Source organism: Panthera uncia, unplaced genomic scaffold (genome assembly GCF_023721935.1).
Source record: "Panthera uncia isolate 11264 unplaced genomic scaffold, Puncia_PCG_1.0 HiC_scaffold_1398, whole genome shotgun sequence".
Taxonomy (NCBI): Eukaryota; Metazoa; Chordata; class Mammalia; order Carnivora; family Felidae; genus Panthera; species Panthera uncia.
Genome location: NW_026058028.1, coordinates 44,753 through 51,607, shown reverse-complemented (window position 1 = coordinate 51,607; position 6,855 = coordinate 44,753). Strand labels below are relative to the sequence as shown.

General features: G+C 38.5%; 1 pseudogene; it reads right to left on the bottom strand.

Moving 5' to 3' along the window:
* Window positions 1-1,054: 1,054 nt before the first annotated feature.
* LOC125917016 (heme-binding protein 1-like) lies at window positions 1,055-1,574 on the bottom strand (annotated as a pseudogene).
* Between the last annotated feature and the right edge of the window lie 5,281 nt (window positions 1,575-6,855).

Below are 6,855 nucleotides of genomic sequence, written 5' to 3'. Positions count from 1 at the left end.
AACTAAATCCTGATCATTTTAAAAGAATAACAAAAAAAAAAATGTTTCTTATTGTCCCTTGCTGTGGTCATAAAAATTTCTTCACATGGTATCTGTGACTTCACAGTCTGATCCCAATCTGTCCTTTGAACCTCATCTCCCATATGAATCACTTTTCTTACAGAAGACCTATGTAACCTCAGCTCTGTTCTAGCTGCCTTTCTCCAAAAAGGTCACGCCCTGTGGACACTGCTCCACCTCGTATTTCTCCCTTAGCCTGGGGTGACCTCTTTCCCTATTTCTGGCTAATCAAATCTTCCACTGTCTTCGACTCAGGTCAAATGTCACTTACATCATTAAGTCAGATCCAGTCATCTCAGTAAAAATTAATCTTTTTTCCGTTTCAGGCACTGCCAAAGCACTTAGTCTTTATAGAAATTTTGGCACTTTACACTGTGCACCTTGTGTTGAATACAATCCTATGCCTGCTTCTTCTGGAACCTCAGGAAACACGAAGCTTCTTGAGGACAGTATTTTGTGTATAATCACCTTTATAATCTTCCTTTAGGTCTTAACAGTGTTGCATATACAGTCAGCACTGAGTTAAATATTGCAGAAGTGCTTTGAACTACTCCATCATATCCAGTTGTCCCTATAAGGAAAATATCCAATTCTTTTTTCTTTTTAAGTCAAAGATCTGTTTGTTTTTAGACAAAGGCCTTATAAGAATCACAGATGAAAGATCATGCACAAACCACATTTTTCCCTCAATGACAAAAATACACGTTCAGTAATTTTTAAAACATCCATTTTTAGCGACCCAGCTAGCTGGAAAAATGTTGCTGGATTTTTTCTGGTCAGAGGGATGCTGCCCATCTTAGCTGTATTACCCACCACAAGAAGGAGAGCATAGATGGACTATGCTCATTTCAGACAACTAACTCGAACCAGCTTTGAAGAAGACTTGGTTAAGCTGGAGATACAGTTGCAAACTTTGCTTCCTCCTTCTCCCCTGAGGAAGTGGACACAGAAGCACACATCCAGGAAGTTCTGGGTCAGTGAATTATTCTTGCTTTCACCGCCAGACCTCATTGTGATGCCCGTATGGCTTCATGGGAGAGTCCTACCCAGTGCAAAAGTAGATGTCACTCTGGCACGTGGCTGTGCCCTCCAGGTGGTCCGTAGCTGGGCGGCATGAGCTGTGCAGTCTGCTTGCTCGGTGTAGCCACCAAACTGCAGGGAATAGATGTGTTCCCTCTCCATCTTAATGCTTTCATCGATGCAAACTGGCAGGTGGCTCTGAAACTGGTTTGGAATCCAGAACCGGACTTCTTAAATTTCTTCTGTAGAGAACCATCCTCACTGAGAAATACAACAAAGGAGATAGGAACTGTCATCCCCATCCCGACTCCCTTGTCCTGGGGGCCTCCCACGTACTTCATGGCTTTGGGCAATGCTTCCCATAGAGCCTCATCCACAGGCTTATCTGTCAGTTCCACTGTGGCAAACCGCCTGCCTTCACAGGTTGCGTCCTCATAGGAGACTTCTTCCTTGCCAACAGTCTGAAACAGCAAGTTCTTGACCGTGCTCAGCATAATGTGGCTGTGGCACTCTTTTTTTCTGACTGGTTTCTAAGGTACTATAATGATGAATAATACAACCAATAGCACTTATTTACAACATTTTTTCCAGTAAAACCACATTATATTAAGATATTAAGAGAAAATACATAGAGAAGCAAATGTGGGGTGGTCAAACATGTATCTAGGAGGGAAATTCTCCCTGAGATGTGAAGGGAAATTACGTCTGCCCAGACTGTTTAGTTCTTTAATTCTGCCTTGTATCAAGTCCAGTGGATTTTCAGCTTTTATTGTACATATGCTTTAACCCGTGGGAGCTTGAAGTATATATCAGGTAAAGCAGATATGTTGATTCAGGTAATTCTGAAGGTACTTTGTTGGAGATAGTGTAAGTTGGTAAATACGGGAAAGATAGAGTTCAGACTAGCAAGAACCTTATGCTAAGACACTTGTATCTATTCCTTACACATATGAAGAACAAATGAAGGATTTTGAGCAGGGAAAGAACTTAACCATATTTGACATTTCAGAATTTAACATCAGATTTAGCAGGAAATATAAAACTGTCTAGGGAAGAAATTTGAGTCATGAAGTTTGTTAGAGTAAAAAAAAAAAAAATGAAAGGTTCATTCTTGACAGATCAGCAATAGTTGGGGGGGGGGCGACCCATAAACGATTGCAAATTTAGACCACAGACCCTACAAAAATAATTTATTAAAGTATTTACTAATTCTGGTTTCATTAACTTTTATGGAATGCTTACGATAAATCTTGCACCTAAGAATATAGTGCTATTAAAGTGTTATATAGTGAATTATTTTATCCTGTCAAGGAGAGGAGAGTAATGGCTGCAGCTGAGAAGGAGCAGTGAGGGTTAACTGAGGTGAAGAAAGAAAAGAAGGGTATTTCAAACTATACCAATAGCCTGCCCAACTCCAGTGGCAGGACAGGGCTTGGCAAGTATGAGAAACTGGTTTAGGTCCAGTAGTGACTTCAGAAGACAGTAAGAGGGCTCATGGTATTGGAGGAGACTGAAGAGACTGGTAAGGGCTAGACAAGGAAGGATGCTGTAGATCATGTTAAGAATTTCTCTTTTTTAGGTGTTTTTATTTAAATTCTAGATAGTTAACAGTATGGTAAAAATTGGTTTCAGGTGTAGTATGGGGCTTAGAAAATAAATTTATTTGCATGAGGCCACCTTAAGCACTCAGGATATCTGTTCGGGACCATATGGGGCCTTCTCACTTGTATCCAGGAGATGGGATGTGCATAAGCATTGTTGGATGCCTTTTGTGGCCATCCTAGTGTGTATGTGCCCTCAAGATCTCTAGCATGCTTTATGGAGGAATATATATTCTCTGTACATTAGAGGGCTGGGATTGTGCTAAACCAGCTTGAGATTACTGGACTGAAGTAGTAATTACATTCATTTTTTCTGAGGACCATGAGAAGGCAATTGATGGTCTCAATATATTTGTGTTTTAAAGAAACATTCTGGCTGCAGATTGGTGGAATAAGGTATTCTGGAGGGAATTCATGAAGATTTGCTTTGCTGACTGTTGTAAAGGGCACATCTCCAGCTCTTACACCAGTGAGGTCATGATGGAAATGGGGGGAAAAATTGGGGGGTGGTTGGACATGAAAAGATGATCATGTAACTTAAAACTAAATACAGCTGATTGGATGTTGAAGATGAGAAGTGAGCAGTTGAGCCAAGGGTTCCCAAGTCATCTGAAAGAAGAGGAAAACTAATCAGTGTGGTGGTAACAAGTTGAATAGAAAGTTAAAAAATCTGTATCGGCCATCAGGAAGTTGAAAATGTAGGTCTGAAAAAGTTAAAAGTTGGAGGTTAGTGATTTCCATTATTTGCAGAGGAACAATGACAAAATGTAGTAAGGGTTAGTTGCTATAATTTGCAATTTCATCTAGTATTCAAAATACCACAGGATAAATAATATCAGGACGCCCATTTACAGATGAGATAAGCAAGGCTTATAGCATGTAATTTGCATAGGATCTGATTTCAAAATTTGCCTTCTTGAATTACCATCATTTTCTGCCTCTATGAATCGATAAGGTTGCAAAACAAAGAGAAAAAGAATCTCCAGCAAGGGATAATGAAAATAGAAGACTGAGAACCATATAGGGAGAGCCAGACACTGAAGTACTATTGAAGTCCATGGTGGAGATTTCATGATTTTGAATACTGTTGTTAATGAAGTGTGTTAACCTTGTAGAGTACCCAAGGAATTGAAAGCAAGTTATTTTCTTTGCCATTTAAAACATTTTGTTGAGCAAGTAATCTCTGCCAGGTACTTTTCCAGCTGCTACAAATAGAATAGTGAACAACACAGTAAAATCACCTAGTAGCAAGCAATTAAATTCTAGTAGGACATAGATAATAAGCAGGCATGCAATTTTTAAGACGCATTAAGTGAGGAGCTCACAGGAATTACCAAAGAGAAGTAGTCTCTGGGGTGGAAGCCAGATAGCCAGGAGTTGACGAAATCAGAGGAGGTAATGCTGGAGTGGGATAAGGGGAGCGTGATTACTGATGCACATTGTGTTAAGAGAAAGAATGTAATGTACAGACTACTGATGTTGATAATGTACAAAAACCATACAGAGATGGGACTACATGCATTTGAGTGGTCCTTGGATATGTGTGATTTCTTTTATGCAGTTTCCAACTAATCGGTTAAAGTAGAATTTTTTTTTTTTTTTTTACCTAACATACAACGTTAGTTGTATATAATGTATTGATTAAACAATTCTATACATTATTCAGTGTTTACCACAATGAGTATACTCACCATACAATGTTACAATATTATCACTAATTCTCCATGCTGTACCTTATATCTCCATGATGTATAACTTGAAGTTTGTTGCTCTTAATCCCCTTTATTTTTTTTTAATGTTTATTTCTTTTTGAGAGAGAGAGAGAGACAGAGTGGGGGAGGAGCAGAGAGAGAGAGAGGGAGACAAAGAATCTGAAGCAGGCTCCAGGCTCTGAGCTGTCAGCACAGAGCCCGATGCGGGGCTCAAACTCACAAACCATGAGATCATGACCTGAGCTGAAGTCGGACGCTTACCGCTTACCGCTTACCGACTGAGCCACCCAGGAGCTCCTCTTAATCCCCTTTATTTCCCCCATCCCCCTACTTTATTTCCCCCTTTCTCTTTGGCAACTACCAGTTCTCTGAGTCTTTTTTTTTTTTTTGTCCATTTTTAAGTGAAACCATGTTATTTATCTTTCCTTGACTTAGCATTCCCCTCCAGCTCATACATGTTGTTGCAAATGGCAAGATTGCATTTTTTATGACTGAGTAATTTTCCATAGTATATATACCACCTCTTTATCCACTCATGGATGGACACTTGAGTTGCTTCCATATCTCAGCTATTGTAAATAATGCTGCAGTGAATGTAGTGGTGCATATGTCTTTTTGAATTAGTATTCTTTTCTGTGGATGAACACCCACCAGTGGAATTACTGGATCATATAGTAATTCTATTTTTAATTTTTTAAGGAACCTCCATACTGCTTTCCACAGTGGCTTCATCAGTTTACATACATACCTGCACTTATTTCTTTCTTTGATTCTACTTATTCTGATGTGCGTAAGGTGATATCTTTATTGTAGTTTAGATTTGCATTTCCCTGATGATTAGTAATAAGGTGGGAGGAAGTTCTAAGTACTGGTTCTCAAAATTAAGTGTTTTTTGGAACCACATGGAAGGGTTATAAAACACAGTGCTGGATTTACCTCAGGATTTTGATTCAGTAGATCTGAGGTGGGACCCCAGAATTTTCATTTTTTTTAACTTAGAATGCAAGTGGGGGAAGGGGGCAGAGAGAAAGAGAATCTTAAGCAGCTCAGTGTTGGGCTTGATCCCATGACCTTGGGAACATGACCTGAGGTGAAATGAAGAGTCCCTCAACTGAGCAACCCAGGTGCCCTCTTTTTATTTTTATTTTTTTAAGAATTTTCATTTCTAATGGATTCCCAGGTGATATTGAGGCTGCTGGTTGGTTGATGACACTTTAAGAATAATTGCCTTAAACAATTGCCTTAAATTACTTAAAAATACTTAAATTTTGTAAGTAATCAAGATAGTGCAGACTTCAATGACATTCCTTATTCTGTCTCCCAACCAGTTCTTAATCAGAGATGAGCAGAAGCTCTTGAGCTAATCTGGGAAATTCTGTTCTTAATTATTTAGAAAACTGAATATAAATGTTCAACAGGCTGTGTTGCTCTATCCCTGAAAAGGTCCCTATGTCTCATTATAATACAGGCTCCACACACATTGCAAAATGCCAATTTTGCTGCCAAGGAGCAAGTTCTTAAAAGTGCATTTCACAGAATATAGAAAACAACCAATTAAACTTTTCTCACAGCAGGACCTCTCTTTAAAGTATTCTAATCATAAAGAAGAACTTTTACTCCTGCAAAAAGTTGGGTTATGACTAACATTAACTTAAGGTGTGAGATTTTAACATTTGCTTTCTTGTAAAGTTATTTACTTCATGTATTTTTAGTAAGTCTTCCCATTGCACTAACAAACTAAACCTATTAGAAGCATCTTGCCCTGTCCAGATTATTCCAATAACACTCTGCCTGGGATCCCAATCTCCTCCTCCATTTGTGAACATTTCCTTGACCCCTATACCGTTTTGTACACAGTTCAGTTTTTCTATTGCCATGCAATTCCGGTTAGATTCTTCAGTCTTTCAGGTCAAAGCTTAAATGCCATTTAATTTAATGAGCTCTGTCTTACTCCCTAATGCGAGGTCCAGAATACTTTGTTATAAGTACACATTGGATGTTGATTTTTTTTTGTTTATATTGAAGTAAAAAATATGTATGTATATTTAAAAAAACAAATGTGTGGGTAGATCTAAAATACACAAAGATATACATATCAATATATTTTGTAGAAGTTACCACAATTGTATACCAGCAGCTTTCTTTGGCAGAAGTTTGGACAGGAAGTCTTAATGCCCTCAGTTTCATGCTCCTGTAGACCTGTCTTCTGCCCTTCACCCGAAGGCAGGTCTAGGCTTTTCCCACTAAATGTATTTCCTGAATTATGGACAACATACATAGAGATTCTAGAGCCCAGCCTAAGGAAGCATGAACACAGGATTTGGTGTCAATAAGAAAAGTGCATTAAGCTCCTAGAGCCACAATATCCTCTTTGGAAGATCGGGAGTTTAAAAAAAAAAAAAAAAAAAAAAAAAAAAAAACTTTATAATTTTGTAGAATTTTGATACAAAATATATAAAGCA